This window comes from Rhinoraja longicauda, chromosome 1 (assembly GCF_053455715.1).
Source record: "Rhinoraja longicauda isolate Sanriku21f chromosome 1, sRhiLon1.1, whole genome shotgun sequence".
NCBI classification, from domain to species: Eukaryota; Metazoa; Chordata; class Chondrichthyes; order Rajiformes; family Arhynchobatidae; genus Rhinoraja; species Rhinoraja longicauda.
Window position 1 is genome coordinate 49,372,831 of NC_135953.1, and position 21,363 is coordinate 49,394,193.

General features: G+C 44.2%; 1 protein-coding gene across 3 annotated transcripts in view; it reads right to left on the reverse strand.

Annotated features, from left to right (window-relative positions):
* The window catches only part of LOC144592421 (interleukin-6 receptor subunit beta-like), a 61,664-nt gene extending 41,043 nt beyond the window's left edge, over positions 1 to 20,621 (reverse strand). Inside the window, exon 1 of one of the 3 annotated variants that reach the window (XM_078397021.1) lies at positions 20,518 to 20,621. The gene's annotated coding sequence lies outside the window, so the exon portion shown is untranslated. Of the gene's footprint in view, positions 1 to 15,279; positions 15,436 to 15,487; positions 15,639 to 20,517 lie in introns of those variants that run through there. The other 2 variants (XM_078397005.1, XM_078397013.1) reach the window with 2 other exon arrangements.
* Positions 20,622 to 21,363: the final 742 nt, after the last annotated feature.

The window sequence follows — 21,363 nt, forward strand, 5'->3', positions numbered from 1 at the left end:
ACCTACCACCTACTTTTGGTGTTCAATATTATCAACACGAACATCTTGCAGGTTTGGAAACTCAACTGGATCAGCACCTGATTCCTATAATTATACAAGTTGATCAGCAGATGGATATCTTGTGGTGAATTACTCATCTTTTAACACATTTTCATCTACAAGGCACGTCAAGCGTGTAATGAAACATGCTCTAATCACCTAGATGACTGCAGTCTAATTTAGAGATACAGCACGGAAACAGGCCCTACGGCCCACGCCGACCAGCGATCCCCGAACATTAACACTATCCTAGATACACTAGGGACATTTTTTACATTTACCAAGCCAATTAACCTACAAACCTGTACGTCTTTGGAGTGGGGGAGGAAACCAAAGATCTCGGAGAAAACACACGCAGGTCACAGGGTGAACGCACAAACTCCTTAGACAGCACCTGTAGTCAGAATCAAAACCGGGTCTCCGGGGCGGCAAGTGCTATAAGACAGCAACTCTACCGCTGAGCCCCCGTGCCGTAGACTGGATAGACTAGGCTTGTACTCGCTGGAATTTAGAAGATTGAGAGGGGATCTTATAGAAACTTACAAAATTCTTGAGGTTGGACAGGCTAGATGCAGGAAGATTGTTCCCGATGTTGGAGAAGTCCAGAACAAGGGGTCACAGTTTAAGGATAAGGCGGAAGCCTTTTAGGACCGAGATGAAAGTTTTTTTTCACACAGAGAGTGGTGAATCTGTGGAATTCTCTGCCACAGAGGGTAGTTGAGGCCAGTTCATCGGCTATATTTAAGAGGGAGTTAGATGTGGTCCTTGTGGCTAAAGGGATCAGGGAGTATGGAGAGAAGGCAGGTACAGGATACTGAGTTGGATGATCAGCCATGATCATATTGAATGGCGGTGCAGGCTCGAATGGTCTACTCCTGCACCTATTTTCTATGTTTCTATGTAACAGACAAGCTCAACACTCCCCAGTGCCAAATGCGGTCTGAACAATCTACAAAATACTTTCCAGTTAACCGCTTGGGCATCTTCTAAACTCACACCATCGGCTACCAAGGGTTTGGAGGATAGAAACACCACCAGCTGCAGATTTCCCATCAGGTCACACACCATACTGACTTATAAATATAATGTTTTTCCTTAATTGCTGCTGGATCCAAATCCTGGAATTCCCACTCCAACAGCATGATAGGAAGATCATGAACTAAAGTGATTTGAGGTGTCAGCTTAATGCCTTCTTCTCCAGCAATTAAGGATGGACAATTAAGCATAAACATTAGCCTCAACATTGACTTACAGATCCCAAATGAATAAAAATTATACATTGCAACAAAATTGAACTATGCGGTAAACAATACCCACATTACCTTTCCATGAAATGTTAACACACATCGGCCAAAACATTATGACCTGATGAGCCAAAATATTATGACCACCTGTCTAATATGCTGTTGGTCCTCCTTGTGCAGCCCCGTATGCAGCAGGGTGCGATGCACTGTGTATTGTGACACATTCCTCCTATGACCACCACTAAAGTTTTCTGTGACTTGCGCCACAGTAGACCTTCTGTCGGTTCGGACCAGAAGTGGTAGCCTTCGTTGCCCTCACGCTTCCGATGAGCCTTGGGCGCCCAACATCCCGTCGCCGGTTTGTCTCTTCACAGGCCACTGTCGGTAGGTACTCACCACTGCTGACCGGGAGCACCCCACAAGCCTTGCTGTTTCAGAGATGCCCTGACCCCGTAGTCTGGCCATAACAATTTGGCCCTTGTCAAAGTCGCTCAGGTCTTTACCCCTGCCCATTTCTCCTGCATCCAACACATCAACTTCATGAACTGCTGACTAATATATCGTACCCCTTGATAGGTGCCTTTGTAACAAGATAATCAACGTTATTCACTTCGCCTGTCAGTGGTCATAATGTTTTAGCCGATCTGTGTATTCTGCACCATGGTGTTGCTGTGCAGGGGAATATGCCCCCTGCTGTAAATCATAATCACTGCCCATAGGGCATATTGTCACTTCTTTATAACTCACAATGCTAAAGAGATTAAAAATGAGAGCAATCAAAGCTTTATTTTTTGTTAACAGATGTCTTTTATATACATACTATCACAATTATTTAATAAATTCAAACAAAATCTACACTTACTTTAGCGATTTCTCCTCAATATACAATGCGCAGAGTTCTTAAGTGCACTCAGAGGTTCTGCTGGAGTTAAACTGACTAAAGCCACATAATTTCACAACAGGAACTCTATGTCTATGTCAAGCTAAGACCTCCCTCTTGTTTGACAACTGCTTTATATATTTATGGTTATGGAGAAATAATCTCAGCTCCTAGCAGATATCTTAATATTATGTCAGCAGATAAAATCTGATTCAATTAACGTGGCATCTTACATGTTTAATTTTTCATGTTTTTCATCAACCCACAAAAAAATGTTGCCAAAGAACCAGGGAACTACAGATACTGGTTTATAAAAAAGACAAAATGCTGGAGTAACACAGCAGGTCAAGCAAGTAGGACTGCAAGGAGGTCCAGGTTTAAATCCTAACTGCAATAAGATTGAGTTTTAAGATGGGTCTTGACCCAAAACATCATCTGTCCATTTTCTCCACAGATGCTGCCTAACCCAGCACTCACCCAGCACTGTGTTTTGCTCAAGATTCCATCATGAGCAGTTTTTGTATTTTCATAGAGGACAAATTCTATGCAGTTCACAAAATAACTGTATTGTTGCTTGAGGCATGTTGTTACGGTTCAGTATGCATCAACAGGTAAACATAACATATATTTTGACACTGTTCTTCGGATCACACTCAAAACACAACCCAAAGTAACATTACCCCAAATCAAAGACTGGAATTGATGCTTCCAGCACTATATCGAGGTATCGCCTTCTTCAGAAGACGGCTAGTTCAGTGTTGGCTCAAACCATTCAACTGACCAGACAAAAAATCATTTGAAAACAACACGTGGGGTGTGGGTCTGAAGATTTTAAATATGGGGTTGAATTATGTGTGACACGTCAGGAAGTGCATATTTAAATAACAGAACACCTCAAAAGACGACCCCAAAATTATAGCTGGTGAGGCTATTGACCGACCGATGATCCGGTCAAGCTAATAAAACATCTTTACAAAGACACCAAAATTCAAAATGAATGTAAAGATAATCAGGCTAAGCATTTAGAAAACAGATAATATGGCAAGACCCTCGTCAGATGAATAATGAATTCTCTAACTTCAAGTAATCCGTGCATTCCCTCTCCCTCCATCCCTCCCCCACCCAAGTTACACCAGCTTTTGTTCTCACTTAGCTACAGCTAACAATGACCTATCCCTTTATCATTGTTACTTTTTTGCATATCTTTCCTTCAGTTGTTCTATATATCTCTACATCATTGTCTATATCTCTCGTTTTCCTTTCCCATAACTTTCAGGCTGAAGGGTTTCGACCCGAAACGTCAACCATTCCTTCTCTTCAGAGATGCTGCCTGTCCTGCTGAGTTACTCCAGCATTTTGTGTATATCTTCTACTTATATGGCAAGGTGGTTTCAGCGAGCCACACACTGCAAAGGTGGTCCTTTAAGGAAAAGAGAACTATTACGAACTCTGGAACTTGAAGGGTTGGCATCAGAAACATGGCGACTCTTTGCGTACTGACTCGGTGAAATCTCCTTTTTATACATTACAATCGTCGCACTTTTTTACTTATCTATGAATGTGCCTATCTAGAGTACAAATTTCAAATGGATAAAGAAGATTCAGAAATCGGAGGTGCAAAGAGACTTGGGCGTGCTGATGCAGGATTCTCAATTTACAGGTTGAATCAGTAGTGTGGAAGGCAAATGCAATGTCAGCATTCATTTCAAGAGGTCTAAAGTATAAAACCAGGGATGTAATGTTGAGGCATTGTAAGGCACAGGTCAGACTGCGTTTGGAGTATTGCAAGTAGTTTTGGGCCTCATATCTAAGGAGCAGGGGGTGGGATTGCCAATGTGCTGGCATTGGAAGTTCAGAGGAGGCATATGGGAATAATCCTGGGGGTGATCGGGTTACCGTACGAGTGCTTGACGGCTCTGGGCCTGCGCTCACTGGAGTTTAAAAGGATGAGGGGGGTATCTCATTGAAACTTGCTGAATAATTAAAGGTCTAGATAGAGTGGATGTGAAGAGGATGTTTCCATTAGTGGGAGAGTCTTGGACCGTTGATCACAGGCCCAGAATAAAGGGACATCCCTTTAGAAAGGAGTCGAAGAGGAATTTATTTAGCCAGAGTGGTGAATCTGTGGAATTCATTGCCGCAGACAGCTATGGAGGCCAAGTCTTTGGGCATTTTTAAGCTGGGATTGATATGTTCGTTATTAGTAAATGTGTCAAAAGTTATAGGGAAAAGGCAGGAGATGGGGGTTGAGAGGGAATGGTAGATTAGCCATGATTGTATAGAGCATTCGATGGACTGAATGGCCTAATTCTGCTCCTATGTCTGATGAACATACGAACTAGAAAGAAAAGGTTTTTGCATGAACTAATTATACAGATGAAGAGAAATGACATGAGATTTAAAAGCAAGGATGAGGAATCTTATAATTGACACAGAGCAGGAGCCAGTGTGTAAGCCAGTATTGCAGTGAATGAAAATCCATGGTGCAAAATAGGATATAGGCTTTCAGAAAAGAGAGAATGTAATAGGCAATCCAGAACTGTGAAATTCTTACTTGCAACTTAACACATTTCTAACACACTGTGCTCAAGCGATAATGTAATAACAAAAAATGTTCTATAAATACAAAATGCAATCTAGTTCAAAAAACAAAAACAGAGCTCAAAGTCCCTAATGCAACACAGGAAGTTTGTAGTTTAGTTGGGGTTTGTGGTATTCAATAGCCTGATGGTTGTTGGGAAGAAGCTGTTCCTGAACATTAGTTTCAGACTCCTATACCTTCTTCCTGATGGCAGGTATGAAATGAGAGCATTGTGTCGGCCCTTGATGACACTGGATGCCTTTTTAGATAGTGGCATCCCTTTGATGGTGGGAAAGTCAGTACATGTGATGGACCGGGCAGTGTTCACTTTTTGTAATCTCCTTTATCCCATTCAAGTTGTCAAACTAGGGCGTGATGCAAACAGTTAATATGACCACTACCATACACCTGTAGAAGTTCAAGAGGTTATTTGTCAACATACTGAATTTCCTCAATCTTCTACGGAAGTAGAGGCGTTGACGGGCTTTCTTTATGATTGTATCAATGTGCTGGGTCCAGGACAGATCTTCAGAGATATGCACATTCAGGAACTTGAAGCTGTTGATGTTCTTCATCACCGTCCCTTGAACACAGGTTTGTGGACTCTTCTAAAGTCAGCAATTAGCTCCTTAGATTTACTGACGTTAAGAGCAAGGCTGTTGTTCTGGCACCTATCAGAAGATTCATCTCCCTCCTGAACTCAGACTTATCATTATCTGTAATTCATCCAAACACAGTAATGTTGTTGGCGAATTTAAAGATGGAACTGTGTCCGGCTTCACAGTCATGGATACAATGTTCTACCCAATCTCTGATCTGCCAGCTGAAGGAAGTTTTACAAACTCGCACACTGCTGCTGATGCTCCTAAAGTGTGTTATCTGCCAAGGACCTAGAAGAGGTTGTTTATCATCCAAGATCACTGCCCAATTCTTTGCAATCAAGGTATATAGTCTGTGTTTTTTGAAAGAAAAATCATACCATCTAAAGCCAGAAATGTATTTACTGGATGATTTGCTGTAATTTGTCTTTACCTGATTTTTCTGTAGTTTTTTTACTTCATCAAATGTTTGTCTAGCTATCAAACACACCACTCAGAAGTACTCTGACGTACAAACAGTATACTCACCGATTCAACGTGGCCGATAGAGATCATTAAAGGAGCGCACCGCGGCAGCAGCAGTGGGAGCGCGGCTCCGTGGGAAAGTCGGAAAAAACATCGAGGGAAGCGAGGGGGGATTCAGAACAGGCTGAGAGTCCAAGCCTTACGTCCACCTCTGCCCAGCATACTTCTGGCCAACGTCCAGTCCCTGGAGAACAAGCTGGATGACCTCAGGGCAAGGATCAGATTCCAGAGGGACATAAGGAACTGCAACATCCTTTGTCTGACCGAGACATGGCTGACCCCGCTGGTGCCGGACCAGGTGATTTTCCCATCCGTCCTTCACTGTTTTCCGGGCGGACAGAACGGAAGAATCCGGGAAATCCAAGGGCGGAAGAGTCTGCTTCTTGACCAACAATAACTGGTGCAATCCTGGAAATATTAAGACGCTTTCTTGTTCCTGCTCGCCGGACCTGGAACATCTAACTATCTCATGCCGACCATTCTACCTTCCCCGGGAGTTCAGCTCGGTGATCATCACAGCCGTCTATATTCCACCGCATGCGGACACCGACGTGGCACTGTCGACCCTACACGATGTGTTGTGTCAACACCAAAACAAGAACCCTGATGCGGCTGTGCTGGTGGCTGGAGATTTCAATAGGGGAAATCTCAAAAAGGTCATACCCAACTTCTACCAACACATCACGTGTGTCACCAGGGGGAAGGAACTTTGGACTACTGCTACACGCCGGTCAGGAAAGGCTACAAGGCTGTTTCTCTCCTTCCTTTTGGAAAATCTGACCACGCTGCCATTTTCCTGCTGCCGGAGTATAAACAACGGATAGTACGGGAAGCGACAGTGTCGAGGGACGTAAAGCGGTGGGCTGACCATTCAGAGGCCATGCTGCAAGATGCACTGAGTGATGTCGACTGGAATATGTTCCAAGCAAGTTCCAGAGACGTCAGTGAGTTTGCGGAAGCGGTTACGGACTTCATTGCCACAATAGCCGATACCATCATCCCCACGGTAAGGGTCGGTATCTTCCCTAACCAAAAACCCTGGGTGGACAGGTCTATTCGCGTGGCCTTGAATGCTCGTACCGCTGCTTACAACTCTGGCCTGGCATCCGGCAACATGGACGACTACAAGGTAGAGTCCTACCGACTGCGAAGGGCAGTGAAGGAAGCAAAAAGGAGGTACCGGGACAGGATGGAGTTACAGATGGAGCAGCAGGGCACCAGGCGCCTTTGGCAGGGGCTACGGACTATAACTAGCTACAGGTCCAGCTCCCCCTCAACCGGAAGTGCCGGCTCCTCCTTAGCTGATGACCTGAACTCTTTTTATGCACGGTTTGAGACGGGTAACACCCCAAGCACGCCGTCTAAAAACAACACCGAAGGGGCGCTGGCTAGCGAGGCTGGAGAGGGATCCACCGCCGGGGATGTGCACACATTCTCGGTGTCCGAGCACGACGCGAGGAGGGCTCAGATGGGTGTGAACACGAGGAAAGCTGGAGGCCCAGATGGTATATCTGGGCGAGTACTAAAGTCTTGTGCTACTCAGCTTGCTCCAGTGCTCATCACAATATTCAACCTCTCCTTGGCCAAGTCCGTGGTCCCTGCATTCTTCAAAAGATCCATCATTGTACCGGTGCCAAAGAATGCCTCTCCAGCGTGTTTAAATGACTACCGACCGGTGACCCTAACCTCGGTTGTCATGAAATGCTTCGAGAGGCTAATCAAGAAGCACATCTGTGCCCTCCTTCCTCACAACATGGACCCACTACAGTTCGGATACCGTCCGAACAGGTCCACGGATGATGCGGTCTCCCAGGTTCTACACACCGCTCTCTCTCATCTGGACAACCAGGGGGGCTATGTGAGGATGCTGTTCATTGACTTTAGTTTAGCATTCAACACAATAGTCCCCAGCAGACTGGTTGAGAAGCTGCTGGAACTGGGGCTTAGCACCCCTCTGTGTGCCTGGGTCCTGGACTTTCTCACCACCAGGCCCCAAGTGGTCAGGATGGGGGAACACACATCTAGCTCCCTCACCCTGAACATAGGATCCCCCAGGGTTGCGTCCTTAGCCCCCTACTGTACTCCCTGTACACACATGACTGTGGGGCCAGGTTCAGCTCAAACTCCATCATCAAGTTTGCTGATGACACTGTGGTGGTGGGCCGGATCTCCAACAACGATGAGAAGGCCTACCGGGCTGAGGTGGCTGATTTGGCACTCTGGTGTCAAGAAAATAGCCTCCTCTTGAATGTCACTAAAACTAAGGAGCTGATTGTGGACTTCAGAAGGGCTAAACATCCAAGGACATACACACCACTGGAGATAAATGGATCTACTATGGATAGGGTGACCAGTTTTAAATACTTGGGAGTCCACATCACAGAGGATCTGACATGGGCAACGCACATTGCCACACTGGTGGGTAAGGCAAAGCAGCGCCTTTACCACCTTAGACAGCTGAGGAAATTCAGAGTGTCTCTGAGGATCGTTCATTGCTTCTACTCTGGGGCTGTAGAGAGCATCCTGTCCGGCAACATTACAGTCTGGTTTGGGAACAGTTCTGCCCAGGACAGGAAGGCCCTGCAGAGAGTAGTGCGTTTGGCAGAACGCACCATGGGAACTACACTCGTCCCCCTGCAGGACCTATACATCAGGAGGTGCAGATCCAGAGCAAGTAAGATTATGAGGGACCCCTGCCACCCCAGTAACGGACTGTTCCAGATGCTATGGTCAGGCAAGCGCCTCCGCTGTCACGCTGTGAAAACGGAGAGGATGAGACGGAGTTGCTTCCCACAGGTCATCAGGACTGTCAACTTTTATAACTCCAGAGACTAAATTTTGTATACACTATAGTAACTTTAAACTTTATTTATATGCTGTAACTGTAATTCTTTTTTGTGCACAATCCGCAGGCTTGCCACTTTCATTTCACTGCACATCGTGTATGTGTATGTGACAAATAAACTTGACTTGACGTACATTCAAGTTAAAGGAAATATATTTTTGGCAACATCCCGTAATTATGAAGTAATTATGAAGTGACAGAAAGAAAAGTCATCTTGCACATACAATTTCCAATAAAGATGTATTTGACGTTACTATATTTTTCCATTCTATCTGATTACATTAATTTATAATAAAAGGCTCTCTCTACTGATAGATTAGTTTCCAACACAGAAAAAGTGGCATTTAACTTCTTGAAGGAAAGTCAAAATTAAACGTTTCACAGGCTTGAAGAAATTGTACTTTTCTTGGAAACGTTAAACCCAAAATGTGGTTTTAAACAAAAATACATTTCGCAACCATATTGCCATGTTTCAAAGACATTTTCTTGTATATATTTTACACCTTTATTGAAAGCTCATGCTTTTGAATTTGGCAGGTGTTAAAAGTGTTACATATTTTCGCAAACAGTTGGACGGGGTGACCTTTCACATATGAGAAAGGTCGATTAATAGAACAGTACTGCCCAAGAACAGGCACTTCGGCCCACTGTCTGTGCCGAGCAAGGTGCCATGACCATCGCTTATCTATCCACATAAAATCTATATTCCCTCCATATACATATACCTATCCAAAAGCCTCTTAAATGCCACTATTGTATCTGCCTCAACCACCAATCCTGGTAGCACGTTCCAGATACTCACCACCTTCTGCGTAATAAAGATGCCCTGCACATCTCCTTTAAAATTTGTCCCTCTCACCGTAAAGCTATGACCTCTAGGATTTGATATTTTTATTCTGGGAAAAAGGTTCCAATGACTACCCTATCTATGTCTTTCATAATCTTATATACTGCTATCAGATTTCCAGATTCAATATATTATCACAGTTATTATAAGGGTATGATATCATACATTTGATTGTCTTTTCAGGACAAAAATGATTTAATCACAGGGACAACTATGATTAATGCAGTCCATTTAGCAAGTGTAAAAAATGATTATCTAAAAATTGGATTTTATGTAATCAATAGATCGATTGTCTTAATAAATCACTATTATGCATAATTGGAAACATAGAAAAATAGGTGCAGGAGTAAGCCATTCGGCCCTTCGAGCCAGTACCACCATTCAATATGATCATGGCTGATCATCTAAAATCAGAACCCCGTTCATGCTTTTCCACCCATATCCTTTGATTCCTTTTGCCCCAAGAGCTAAATCTAACTCTCTCTTGAAGACATCCAGTGAATTGGCCTCCACTGCCTTCTGTGGCAGAGAATTCCACATATTCACAACTCTTTGGGTGAAAAAGTTTTTCCTCATTTCAGTCCTAAACAGCCTACCCCTTATTCTTAAACTGTGACCCCCTGGTTCTGGATTCCCCCAACATCGGGAACATTTTTCCTGCATCTAGCCTGTCCAGTCCTTTAAGAATTTTATATCTTTCTGTAAGCAACCCTCTCATCCCTCTAGATTCCAGTGAATACAAGCCCAGCCGACCCATTCTTTCATCATGCCAGTCCCACCATCCCGGGAATTAACCTGGTGAACCTATGCTGCACTCCCTAATCCTTCCTCAAATTAGGAGACCAAAATTGCACACAATACTCCAGGGGCGGTCTCACCAGGGCCCAGTACAACTTCAGTAGGACCTCCTTGCTCCTATACCCAAATCTTCTCACAATGAAGGCCAATATGCCATTAGCTTTCTTCACTGCCTGCTGTACCTGCATGCTTACTTACAAGTGACTGATGTACAAGCAAACCCAGGTGTCGTTGCACCTCCCCTTTTCCTAATCCAACACCATTCAGAAAATAAACTGCCTTCCTGTTCCTGCCACCAAAGTGGATAACCACACATTTATCCACTCATCCAACCCATCAAAGACACCCTGCAGCCTCATAACACCCTCCTCGCAGCTCACAATGCCACCCAGCTTTGTGTCATCCGCAAACTTGGAGATGTCACATTTAATTCCCTCGTCTAAATCGTTAATATATATTGTAAATAACTGGGGTCCCAGCACCAAGCCTTGCGGTACCCCACTAGTCACTATAAATTCTGTAGATGCTCTGTAGATGGAGTATTTTGGTTTGCATGTTCGTGTTAGACCAGAGGGCCTATTTCCATTCTGTAAGGCTCTAATATTGATCAGAAAATAAGAGAAATTGCACACACATTTCAACAAGTGTAAAAGGAAAATAAAATTTACTTTGGTTCATTATGTGCATTTTTCATATTACCCAAGTAAATACAAAATAGCACAGCAGCAGGTTCCAACACACGCTATGAAAAGGTATTTCACAAATCCCAAGTGTAAACTTACAAATGCATTGGGAAATATTACTGCTTTGAATACTTTTCATTTGGGAATGAATTATTTTCCTCCATGAATTTCAACATTGACACATTAGTTAAATGAATAACAAACAAGTTTTTCTCCCCAGACGTAATTGTGATTAAAAAAAAATTGCATGATCCTCATCCCAATGAATGTCAAAAAAAGTTTGAAAATACAGAATATTTCAAAGCATTCTATTAGCTCTTTTCATCTATTTTTGCTAAAAAGATAAAACTATTTTACTCCTATGAATACTAAACCAATTATTTGCAAAGGTATGTTTGTTTTTTGGTTGGGATGTGGGCAATAAAAGCAAACATGAAAGTCGACAGTTCTGCCAAAGGAACCCGGGTCTGAAATGTTCATTGTTTCCCTTCCCACAGATGTTGATAAAAAGAACTTGAGTATGGGGTGAAAGTGGGAGCATGGTATAGGCCCACCATAGATTTTCCAGCCTTACCCAGCCAAAGCGGCACATTTGTGTGGGGGGGCTTCCAGAGAGGGATTTCAGGTGTGCTCTAGTAATTTTGTCCGGATTAAAAGGCTACCTGTTGCCAGAAAATTTGGTGGTGGACCTGTATTGAGTTAGAGGATTAACCATGACTTTACTATGGTGAAACAGACTGCAAGGGCCAAAAGGCATACACGGTTTCTATTTTTCAATGTTAGCTTCAAAATTTCACAGGAAGGTATTCAATGTTAATAATTTTAAATAATGGATTTTCATACAAACGTTTGACATTAGGCTGCAATCCAAGTTTGTTTAAGCAATGTTACAGTATGTGTGCAGCCCCTTTGAGATAAAAATACACCTAATGGAGGTTCAAAGATAAACAACTGGCATGATCAATGTTTATCGGAAAATACTCTGAATTTCGATAACAGCTCAGCGTCTTTACGGATATTTGCACTGACAAAGTTAAAGTTTCAAAACATTATGGTTGGATCCAACTCAAATTCACTCAGCATCCTAGACCAAAATGCAAGTACCTCACATCTGATATTGTCTGGAAATATGGACACTAATATGGCCTAATAGAGTTGCCTCTGCCCTTTTATTAATATCCAATAAGATATTACTGGCATTTGGCAGTTCCCACATGTCACAATCTCAGATTTAATGGTGCATCTGTCACAGTTTAGCATAGTGGAGAACCCAACTTTCTAGCATTTCATTGGATTCTTCATTCATTTCACCTGGATATTAGGCCATATCTTTTTTTCCCCCTTTTAACAATTTTTATGGTTACAATTATTTGAGCACATAAAACTCCAAAACGGATTTTAATGTTTTGATAATTTTGTTTACAATAAGGTTTATTATGTCTCATAATATTAGAATATGTAAAAACTAAATGAATAAAAGCCTTTGCTTTGACAAAAACAAATCTGTTCCCAACTTTGTCTTCTGGCAACAATTTATTTTGAATTCTGGGAGCACTGCCACAACAATATGATACCAGAGGATTACACGCTGTTACCAAAGTCTTGTTATACCACTTTAACCAATCACCACTCTTTGCCCCCTGGTAGATTTACTCTTATCCACATGCTTAGCAATTAAGTACCTGATCAGATCACCTTGCAATTGCCTCTTTTCTAAGAATATCAATACAAAATTCCTATCCCTCTGCATAAACAAAGCTCCTCATCTGCAGAATCATTAAAAAAAATATTCTCCATCCTCTCCAAAGCCTTCATCTTTCTAATGTGCGCCTGACTGGGCTATAATGCACGAATTGCAGTTGAAACAGTGTTTTATAAAGGATTGTATGTATTCTTTCCTCCAAACAGAAAAATAGCTTTTTACAAGTAAGCTCCTTCCTGACACTTGGCCAGGTTTCAATTCATGTGGCAGCTGCTCCATTTTTGCAAATTTTTGGTTGAAGCCTTTGTCATCCAAACATTTCTCTTAAAAGGTTATCAACTTAAAATATTAACCCAGCTAGCAAAAATGTTGAAAATCTGAAAAACAGATCATATCTGTGAGCAAACAAATACATTGAAGGGTCACCTGGACAAATTGGAAATTGAATCTTGAGATAGTTGTCTCAGAAACAAGAGATGAACTTAAATTATTTTGTACTTAAATGGTCGCTCCCTGCAAATTTCCATCAACTGCAGTGTAATGAAGATTTATACTGATTCAGAAAACTTTGTTGAGGTGGACCTTCACCTGGATTTATTCCTGTTGTTGTCGGAGGAAATCCTTCTGCAGTTATCACAATCTAATTTCTTGAAGATGCGGATGATTACAGGTCAGAAGTCATAGAAACATAGAAAATAGGTGCAGGAGTAGGCCATTCGGCCCTTCGAGCCTGCACCGCCATTCAATATGATCATGGCTGATCATCCAGCTCAGTAGCCTGTACCTGCCTTCTCTCCATACCCCCTGATCCCTTTAGCAAAAAGGGCCACATCTAACTCCCTCTTAAATATAGCCAATGAACTGGCCTCAACTACCTTCTGTGGCAGAGAATTCCACAGACTCACCACTCTCTGTGTAAAGAAATGTTTTCTCATCTCGGTCCTAAAAGACTTCCCCCTTATCCTTAAGCTGTGACCCCTGGTTCTGGACTCCCCCAACATCGGGAACAATCTTCCCGCATCTAGCCTCTCCAACCCCTTAAGAATTTTATGTTTCTATAAGATCCCCCCCTCAGTCTTCTAAATTCCAGCGAGTACAAGCCCAATCTATCCAGTCTTTCCTCATATGCAAGTCCCGCCATCCCAGGGATTAATCTGGTGAACCTTCTCTGTACTCCCTCTAAGGCAAGAACGTCTTTCCTCAGGTTAGGAGACCAAAACTCTTGTTCAAGTCTCTTGAACTATCCTCCTTTTCCGAAATGTGGGGGACGAAAACGTATTTGTGACTGAAGTTCTTCATAGCCTAGTTTTAAGATTTCATGAGAGATACCCCCCATGTTTCTTGTTTTTGAGTTGTAGTAGAGCCTTTAACTTGTCAGTCAGGAATAAGGCCAATGTCATTTCAAATAGGTTGATGTGAAATGGAATCAAAGATGCCTACGTTAAGGACAGAGTCACACTGAAGTGATAGATGGCTTTAATGGGCAAAAAACAAAAACTAGTCAAGGAACTCAGCAGGTCAGTCAGCATCTGTGAAGGGATTGGACAGATGACATTTCGAGTCAGAACTCTTCCTCACACTGAGGGGACTTTAATGGCTGATGAAGAATAACCAACCTCTCATCACCTTCATTTCATCACCACAGATGTCATTGAGGCATGTTACCTTACTCTTCTTAATTATTATTATTGATGTTTTAACCAGTCAGTACTGAGAGAATAAGTTCACAAAAAGTCCATAAATACAATCAAGTCAAGTATGATAGGTAGAGCAAAGGGAAAAATTAAGTGCAGAATGTAATTATCCATTTTGTAGCATAACAGTGCCAGAGACAATGCCCAATGTACTCAATGGGGTAGGGGAGAATCGGACTGGACCCTAGCTTTCGGAAAGGACGTTCATTGTGTAGTCAGCAACACCAACTCCATGATCTTGTGATACGTAAAATGTTGCAATTACTACGTACGAACTGTAAATCAGAGAATTGAAAGGAATTGCATAATAAATCTGAGCTTATTTTTGACTCATTGCATTACTGACACTAGCGTCTCGATGTGTCACCATCAATATCCACTCGGCCTTGGCGAAAAAAAGTAAACAGCTATAACAAACACGTGTTATTTCTGATTTATACAAGATGCCTCATTAATTTCATGCAGACCACACTCGGATGGGGGGGGTGGGACACATAGACACACACAGTATTGAGAGCCACCCGATTACAAGTTGCCTGGGAACGAAGCTTGTTGAGGGTGGAACAGACGACTGAACACAACGACGTTCAGTCACAAAGTAAAGCGCTTTCCTGATCTTACCAGTTTAAAGAAACATTAATACTAATTACTAAGCGAACACACCACGTTCCCGTCCCGCACCGCCGCACTCTCCCCGGTGTAACTCACCGCCCTCTCCCCGGTGCAACTCACCGCCCTCTCCCCGGTGTAACTCACCGCCCTGTCCCCGGTGTAACTCACCGCCCTCTCCCCGGTGTAACTCACCGCCCTCTCCCCGGTGTAAAGGCCGCCCTGTTACTCACCGCCTTGTCCCCCGGTGTAACAGCCGCTCCCGCGGGCCCGACGTCTTTGCCTAAACCGTCCCCTCGCTCACAGCCCAGCAGGCGTGACGTCACCGCGCATGGGCCCTGCGCGGCGGCCCCGCTGCGTCATCGCGACGCTTGCGCCCGGCCCGGAGGCGGACTCCGTGTGAGCTTGATGATTGAAGTCAAACCCGTGTAAAGCGCTTACCGTGTTACCCCCCTCGCGCAATGTTCAAGACATTTGAACTGCAGCCAAGTTCAATTGGTTTACACTCGTTGATCAAAAGCGCCACTGGCACTGACGAGTAACGACGGCCGCCAGCCGCTCGGTGCAAGGTTGATGAACGTCCCAGTCCCAGTCCCCGCCTCGGCGCCGCGCCGCGCCGCGCCTTGACGACGCTTTCACCCCGCCCACAGGCGCTCTTGAAGCGTGTTTTTGTAAATCACTGAAGACAGACACAAAATGCTGGAGTAACTCAGCGGGACAGGCAGCATCTCTGGAGAGAAGGAATGGGTGACGTTTCGGGTCGAGACCCTTCTTCAGACTGAGAGTCAGGGGACACAGTCAGAGATTAGGAAGTGTAAGGTGTAAAAACGAGACATCAAAGGGGAAGCAGGTGTAAACCAGCATCTGCAGTTCCACCCTACACATTTTTAAAATCACTTTCGCCTTTACAATAGGGAATTTTGCCGACTGGCCCACTCCAGACTGCAGGAGTATGTACTGAGGGACGCACTGAAGCTAGGTGCCGCCAACGGTCTAGGAGAGGAGCACAGTCGGCAAACCTTCCCCTACTGCACATGGGGGCAGTGTGTGGTGGAGACACCCCTCAAACAAGGAAAGAGATATCACCCCAGGTGCCGCATATAATTACGGTTTTGGCTAACACGACCAAATATAACGCTAATGAATGGATGTATAGCTGTGGAGTATGTCAGTTCTTGTTTTGTACATATTTTTAATTCTGAATAAAGTTTATTTTTTATGTGTTTACGTTATTTGACTCCTTACTCACTCAGCGTGATCTACTGAGTGCTTTTTGTACTTTGCTTTTGTTTAGGATTTCTAGCAGCTGCAGATGTTTTTTTCTAGTGAACTTGTTTCTCAGGCCGCCTCCCAGGCAAAGATTGGAGGTTGTCAGTACCATTCCCAATGCCCCTTTGTGTGAACGTGGGTCGGAGTTTACTGTTCTGATCAAAGGTCTTTGATGGGGAACATAAACTATTTTTAATCTTCACAGTCTTGCCTGACTGCTGATTACCTCTAGCACATTTCATAAAATCATATTCCTAGATAGAAACATAGAAAATAGGTGCAGGAGTAGGCCATTCGCCCCTTCGAGCCTGCACCGCCATTCAATATGATCATGGCTGATCATCCAGCTCAGTAACCTGTACCTGCCTTCTCTCCATACCCCCTGATCCCTTCAGCCACAAGGGCCACATCTAACTCCCTCTTAAATATAGCCAATGAACTGGCCTCAACTACCTTCTGTGGCAGAGAATTCCACAGACTCACCACTCTCTGTGAAGAAATGTTTTCCCATCTCAGTCCTAAAAGACTTCCCCCTTATCCGTAAGCTGTGACCCCTGGTTCTGGACTTCCCCAACATCGGGAACAATCTTCCCGCATCTAGCCTCTCCAACCCCTTAAGAATTTTATATGTTTCTATAAGATCCCCCCTCAGTCTTCTAAATTCCAGCGAGTATAAGCCTAGTCTATCCAGTCTTTCTTCATATGAAAGTCCTGCCATCCCAGGGATCAATCTGGTGAACCTTCTCTGTACTCCCTCTAAGGCTAGAATGTCTTTCCTCAGATTTGGAGACCAAAACTGTACACAATACTCCAGGTGCGGTCTCACCAAGGCCCTGTACAACTGCAGCAGAACCTCCCTGCTCCTATACTCAAATCCTCTTGCTATGAATGCTAACATACCATTCGCTTTCTTCACTGCCTGCTGCACCTGCACGCTTGCTTTCAATGACTGGTGCACCATGACACCCAGGTCACATTGCATCTCCCCTTTTCCTAATTAGCCACCATTCAGGTAATACTCTGCTTTCCTGTTCTTGCCGCCAAAGTGGATAACCTCACATTTATCTACATTATATTGCATCAGCCATGCATTTGCCCACTCGCCTAATCTATCCAAGTCATTCTGCAGCCTCCTAGCATCCTCCTCGCAGCTAACTGCCACCCAGCTTCGTGTCATCCGCAAACTTAGAGATGCATTCAATTCCCTCGTCCAAATCATTATATATTGTAAATAACTGGGGTCCCAGCACTGAGCCTTGCGGTACCCCACTAGCCACTGCCTGCCATTCCGAAAAGGACCCGTTTATTCCTACTCTTTGCTTCCTGTCCGCCAACCAATTCTCTATCCACCTCAACACTGAACCCCCTTGAGATGGTCTCTCAAGATCCAATGTGACTTGTTTCATGTCAGGAATAAGCAGAAATGCTGGAAGCTCCCAGCAGGACAGTCATTATCTATGGAAAGAGAAACAAAATAAATATTTAAGATCAAAAACCTTTCTAAATCTTCATTCAGGTCTCTGACCGGAAATGTTAATTCTGTTCCTCTTTCCTTCGATGCAGTTTAATCTGCTGAATGTTTTCAGCAGTTTCTGTTTTTATTTTAAATTTCAAGCATCTGCTGTTTTAAAAATCTTTCGTTTGCCACTTCCATTCTAGGAAAATTGACAGGGGAGAGTCAGTGGATGTGGTGTACCTCGACTTTCAGAAAGCCTTCGACAAGGTCCCACATAGGAGATTAGTGGGCAAAATTAGGGCACATGGTATTGGGGGTAGGGTACTGACATGGATAGAAAATTGGTTGACAGACAGAAAGCAAAGAGTGGGGATAAATGGGTCCCTTTCGGAATGGCAGGCAGTGACCAGTGGGGTACCGCAAGGTTCGGTGCTGGGGCCCCAGCTATTTACGATATACATTAATGACTTAGACGAAGGGATTAAAAGTACCATTAGCAAATTTGCAGATGATACTAAGCTGGGGGGTAGTGTGAATTGTGAGGAAGATGCAATAAGGCTGCAGGGTGACTTGGACAGGTTGTGTGAGTGGGCGGATACATGGCAGATGCAGTTTAATGTAGATAAGTGTGAGGTTATTCACTTTGGAAGTAAGAATAGAAAGGCAGATTATTATCTGAATGGTGTCAAGTTAGGAGGAGGGGGAGTTCAACGAGATCTGGGAGTCCTAGTGCATCAGTCAATGAAAGGAAGCATGCAGGTACAGCAGGCAGTGAAGAAAGCCTATGGAATGTTGGCCTTCGTAACAAGAGGAGTTGAGTATAGGAGCAAAGAGGTCCTTCTACAGTTGTACCGGGCCCTGGTGAGACCGCACCTGGAGTACTGTGTGCAGTTTTGGTCTCCAAATTTGAGGAAGGATATTCTTGCTATGGAGGGCGTGCAGCGTAGGTTCACTAGGTTGATTCCCGGAATGGCGGGACTGTCGTATGTTGAAAGGCTGGAGCGATTGGGCTTGTATACACTGGAATTTAGAAGGATGAGGGGGGATCTTATTGAAACATATAAGATAATTAGGGGATTGGACACATTAGAGGCAGGAAACATGTTCCCAATGTTGGGGGAGTCCAGAACAAGGGGCCACAGTTTAAGAATAAGGGGTAGGCCATTTCGAACGGAGATGAGGAAGAACTTTTTCAGTCAGAGAGTGGTGAAGGTGTGGAATTCTTTGCCTCAGAAGGCAGTGGAGGCAAGTTCGTTGGATGCTTTCAAGAGAGAGCTGGATAGAGCTCTTAAGGATAGCGGAGTGAGGGGGTATGGGGAGAAGGCAGGAACGGGGTACTGATTGAGAGTGATCAGCCATGATCGCATTGAATGGTGGTGCTGGCTCGAAGGGCTGAATGGCCTACTCCTGCACCTATTGTCTATTGTCTATTCTGGTTTTTGTGGTTCTGAAAAGGCTGAAGAAGCCAAATGGGACAAACTAACAGTTAGTGCTTGTGTAATTTGTGAGATGGACCTCTTCTTCTGTATTTTATGCTGGGCTTCTGTTTCCACTGAACCGACTCAAGGATTTCATTATTGTCCAAAATGCTCCTTCCCACTTTGATTGATCTTGTATCAGGAATTCTTGCAAGTCAGTGGGGAAGTCACATGTACTCAAGGGGACTCTGGAAACATCCTTGAATCTTGTTCCTTTTCTATCTAGTAATATCTGCCCATGACAGATCTCAGAATAGTGGCTGTGTTGAGTTTAGTTTATTATTATTGTCACATGTACCAAGGTACAGTGAAAAACCTTTTTGTTACATGCTTCTTGTTGGGCACACAAGTGACATAACCTGCCCATTAGAGCTGTTTCGGTGTAATTACAACTTAACTTTAGGGATGCTAGCTTGGGAGATGACACTGATGTTGGTTGGTTTATCCTTTCAAGAGATTTGGATTATTTTGTGGAGGCTGCATTTGTGCTATCTCTCGGTGCTATGAGGTCCCTGCTGTAAGTAATCCATAAACAGTAATTTCTCTAATGCCTTGTTGACTGCTAAATGTCGTCGAATTTGGAGAAATATAAGTGAGGATCACTGCTGCCTGGTAGACCATGTGTTTTGTGGTAGTTTAAATATTTTATGTTTACTTCATGATGCCATAATTCTAATCAACTAGTTAACAAAAGAACCAATCTTGGTGCAAACCAAGGCATCATTTTATTTCTGATCTCTCACACCACAATGTTGCTCTGCATCTTCCAATAAACATCCACTTGTAATGGCACTAGGTTACAGGACCACTGGGAAGTTATTCAAACTGTTACTTCTACTCCAAAACAAATTCATCCAACCTCAGTGATTAAACTGCAGCACATTTGACCCCTGTATTTGCGTACATTTGGAGAAAGTCGTTGCCACCTCATTCCTTGTAGCATGATAAGGATTCCACTTGATTTTTGCTAATCAAAGTCAATCTACCAACCTGCCCCCTGTTGTATAATTATGTGTATATCAATACATACAGCTCAATGAAGTCAGGCATCTATATACTAAAACTCTTGTTTGTTTGTTTGTTCCAGAACTACAGCCAAAACAGTACATGATAGCGTGACAATTTTAGGCCCACCTTACTCACCGTCGTCCCAGGGTCCTAAGGAGGAAGTATCATTTAAATCGGTGTTATATTTTAAAAATTATTCACATCTAAAAAGTTTTAAAACCGCGCATGCGCAGTTGGGGCCCCGTTGATCTGGTACTTACGTAAGATGGTCGCCGCATCCGCGCGTGCGTAAAACAAATGCATCCGGGCCTGTGCAGTTGGGGCCCGTTGATCTCGGGTATGAGCAGGGTTCGGCCGCCTGTCTCTTGGGTGCCGGAGAGCCAGGGAAGCAGCCTGGGCCTGGGCCTGGATGTGACCGGGTAACCGCGAGCCTGAGGTGGGCTAAGGGGAAAGCCGGCAGCAGCAGCAGCGGTGAGGCTGGGCGTTGGTCGAGGCCTGGGCCTGGCGCAGGGCCTGCCCTCGGCTCCCCCATCCCCCCTCCTCTCCCCGACTGGCTCAGCGCCTTCACCACGCCACCCAGAATCGAGCGGCTCAGCAACAGTGGGAGAGCCGCCGTCGCCTACCCACTGCACCAATATGGGACCGAACTCTTACCTCCACCCCACCAATAGCGGCCGCCCGGGCCGGGAGGCGGGTTGCTACGGCAACCGCGGGTTGCTCCCAGGGGGAAGGGGGGGGGGGGGAGTGGGGGAGGAGAGGGTGCTGCACGAATGTAGGAGTGGTTTGGGCCCAAGGGGTCCACTTGGTCTAGTTGATAATAAAATTTAAAATAAAACGCAAAATGCTGGAAGTACTCAGCAGGTCAGGCTTAATCTGTGGGAAGAGAAATAGAACCAATGTTTCAGGTCTTTGACAGATCTGGAAAAGAGACAAAAAAATCTTGCTAAGCTGCAGGGAGGGTGGGGAAGGGGAGATGACTCCGATTGGATAATATCAAGGTGACCACTGGGATAAGGTGAAAACAAGGTTATCTGGTTAATGAGTGAATGGGAACAGTTAGAGGGTGAAAATATAGACATGTGAATGTCCGAGTAAGCAAAATGTAG